Source organism: Drosophila nasuta, chromosome 2L (assembly GCF_023558535.2).
Source record: "Drosophila nasuta strain 15112-1781.00 chromosome 2L, ASM2355853v1, whole genome shotgun sequence".
Lineage (NCBI taxonomy): Eukaryota > Metazoa > Arthropoda > Insecta > Diptera > Drosophilidae > Drosophila > Drosophila nasuta.
The window spans coordinates 25,458,498-25,462,533 of record NC_083455.1 but is presented as its reverse complement, the minus strand read 5'-3'; positions in this window follow the sequence as shown (position 1 = coordinate 25,462,533).

Sequence of the window (4,036 nt, the reverse complement as noted above, 5' to 3'; positions counted from 1 at the left end):
AGCAAACGAAGTCCAAGGATTTGGGTTCATCAAGTGTGCTCGACTGTGAGATACCACGTACGTATACCAAATTAATATACCAGAAAAATAATAAAAATATACCAAATGCTATAGTCGGGTGTGCTCGACTGCGAAATACCCGCTACATATTTTTAAAGAATGTATTAATTTGAAAATATACCAAATTAATATTCCACAAAAGTGTTAAAATATACCAAAAGCCATAATTGGTATATTGATTTTGAACTACATTCAATTTAATATTTACTTCGAATGTAGTACTTTATCAATATACCAAATATAACCTTTGGTATATCAATATACCAAATATAACCTTTGGTATATCAATATACCAAATATAACCTTTGGTATATCAATATACCAAATATAACCATTGGTATATTTTAAGAATAGTACCGCACTGTTTTGTTAGTTGTTAGTTATTATTTCACAACTTTTTACTATACTTTCGCAAATTAATATTTGAATTCTTTATTGATATTACAAATAATTTAATCCCTTTTCTTTGCCTATTATTTGGTAAAAATTCCTTTTTTCATTATTTATATTTTTGCTTTCTGATATCTCTCAACTCTTTTTAAATATTCTTGCACATTTATTTTCTCAAGCTTGTTGGGGTCCATTAAGTTTTGACTGCTGACAGCGCAAGCTGAGCTGCGGGTTATGGATTGAGCTTAAGAAAAGTCTTTATAGTTGCCAAGGATTGGGAAGAGGATTTGATTTGGGCGGGTGATGATGAGGGGAGAGGAGAGAGGGAGGGAGGGAGAAGCATATGGTTGGCAGTTTGAATAGCGACTGCCATTTGCTTGGCTAAAAAGAAAATTTCTAGTTAATTTTTGCCTGACTTTGCATTCTGCGATTCGCCTTAGCTGCCTTCCTTTGCCCCAACCTCTGACCGTCCCTACTACTTGGGGCCCCTCTAGCGACCCCTCGCACGCCCACGCCCCCCGCCTTCGCCTTTGCCTTCGTCTCGTTTGCTTGAGTAAACTTTGCATCCGTTGCGTGTATCCGTTTTTGTTTTCGTTTTGTGACGCTGCTTGAGCAGCGCAAATGTTGCTTGTATTTTTTTCTCAGTTTCAGTTCAGTGTGTTTTTTTTTTCGTGTTATTTTTTAGCCTTTCAACAATTTCAGCTCAGTTCGTTTCTTTTTTTTTTCTTGTCACAGTTCTTTATTTTGTGCGCTTGTGTCTTTGTAAACATTTCATTTTCATCAAGGTTGCGTTTTTAATTATTTTTCCTTTCTCTTGTTGCGCCGAGTTCATTCCGCTTTTTTGTGCTGCGAGTTGTGTACTTTTTTTTTGCAGCTCCTTTAATTCTTTTTTTTCCTTTGCTTAGCATACTATTAGGTTCGGCCTGTTTCTACATCATTTTGTACAGCTGAAGAAAGAAGAAGGCTGCAGAGATATAAAAAAAAAAAACCGAGCGAATAAGAAAAATTTCGTTGGCGTTGCTTCGCATTTGATGAGCTTTTCACGCACTGTAGGCGCGGACGAACAACTGAGAGTGGAGAGTCGAGAGTCAACTTACTGTGCACAGTGAAGGCGGTGGGGGCGTGGCACCCCTCGGGCAGGGTCGCGAGCAAGCGAACACACACTCGCATACACACACACACACACACACAGAGAAAAGGCCATGAATGCGAGTGGTTTACTTTGGAGATTAGTTTATCTAAAGTTAATGAGGGTTAAAACTAATAGGCGAATGGCTTAATTTTTAATTATGAGACTTGGTTTCTCGTTGTGGGCTCGTCCTCGCTTATGCCAAACGAGTATGCTTTGCTCTTTCAGTGCTTTCGCTCTTTGTGTTTTGTTTTTCTTACATTTTTTGTGTCGTTTTTTTGTGTTTTGTGTTCTGTGTTTTGTTTTTGTTCTGCATCTTGACGTTGTGGCAGTTAATTTTTGTCATTTTGGCCCAGAGCCGCAGGCACTCAACATGCTGGCTTATAAAATGGCTGTTTTTAAAACGCAAGCCCAAAAGAAGAGATTAGCTTAATTTTAAGTTTACTAAAATGGGACTGCAATTAATCCAAACTGACACTTGGAAGCAACTGAAGTTTAAATCCAACCCCAACTTCAATTAACGTATACGTAATTTGTCGACATTTGCTAACAAACTTTTGTTTATTGATATTTACGCCTTGAGTATTATTTACTGATTTCAAATATGTTTTTGCTTACGTCTGGCATTTCAAATCACTTTTTGTCTGGCTTTCGTTTTGGTTTCTTCTTATTTAAATAACGCATACGCACTGTGTGCGCACTGTGTGAACTGCAGGGCATTTGATTTCTCGGATTTTGTTGCCCAAAGCGTGTCACTTCAGTGGACATTTGATGCCACTAATGGATATTCGGTCATACAATACGCAACATATACATACATACATTTATTTGCTGTAGTCCGACACAGTTTTATTAGTTTTTACTGTGAAATTGGCTATTGGCCATCGGCAGAGACCAGTTCTCACATTTCCATTCGAGTTCATAAATTGCCAACGCGCCTCATGTCTCATGTCTCTCTCGCCTCTTGCATCGTCGTCTGTTGTCTGGCAACGGAACATTTTTCAATTAAATGTGCCAACGATTTTCTAGCGAACAAATAACAAAAAAACCAAAAAAGAACCATACGAGAAAACTTGAAATTTTGACAATTTATTGCGTACACACTTGGCAAATTTGATTTGCTCAGTGGCATGTGAGGGCCACACTGCGTATACGTATTGCAAATGCTGGGTTTTGGTTTCAACAGATCGAACAGATTCCATCGTGAAATATGAGCTCGATGCTGTCATAACAATTGCAACTCACACACATACAGACTCTCACAATAAATTGTAAAAGGCGTCATTAGAAGCTGCTACGGCTACGCTTAAGAGAGAATTGCCAACCGGTAAACTGAGTACTAACTTGGGCAATGGGCTTTTTATTTATGTGGCAAACCCGCAAGGCAATCAGACACAGCCTGCGCCAGTCAAGCAAACAGCTCTCGAAATTTATGCAGCAACCCTCGAGGGAATGCGGGGGGGGGGAATGGTAAAAGAGCAAAGCGGGAGAGGGGAGGGGCGCTAAATTATTTTTTAATTTCTCTGCGGGTGGGCCGAAGCCTAAGAAAACTTTTCGCTTGGTCGAAAACAAGCAGCAACATAATAATCAAGTCAATAAAAAAGCCATAAAAAGCAAAAATATATAGCCAAAGGCCAACTCAAGGCGCCTGTCCAAGTCCAAGTCTATTTGTCTATCTATGTTTGGGTGTGTGTGTCTGTGTGTGTGTGTGTGTGTGTGGCCATTGTGGCATGCCCCACATGCCACATGAAGGCGACATGCCATAGACAAATATCAGACAAGACAAGACAAGACAAGGGCAATACGAAGAAGAACTTGTAGAACGATAAAGCAGGCAATAAAAAACCACTGAGCATAATAAAAATTACATTTTATTTTATTTCGTTGTGTTGTGTGGCAACTTTAGCTTGTTGTTGTTGCTGTGAAAACACAACATTTTTAAATACATAGTCAAAGGCACGCACATCAACAGGCGAGAGTCGACAGTCGGCAGTCGACGAAGTCTTGGCCAGCTCACAAATTACGCCAAGATATTTTCGTCCTTTGGATTGCGTGGGCAGCAGCAACAGCAACAAGAAGACGAACAACAAACATCGCTGAGACATTGACGCCGCATACTTTGAATAATGTGGCCTCGATCTGTCCCCATTGGACAGTTGAGAGTCAAGTCGACTGGCCAGAATAACGACTCCCCCGTGTGCTTGGCCTCTGCCTCAAGTGCGATTACAATTTGTGGACATTTAACTGTTTCTAATAATTATGTAAATGTGTGTCATCCTCGCCGAGACACTTCAGTCCCCCCTCTCTCTAGTCCCCTCTCAGTGTCTCATATAATCAAGTGGTCCATAAAAAGCACTCAACAACTGGGACATTGTCAACTTTAATGATGCGCCACTGTACCCAACTGGGGAGTTGCTTTGGCTATTCACTTTCTTAGCTAGAAAAAAAAGCGAAAAC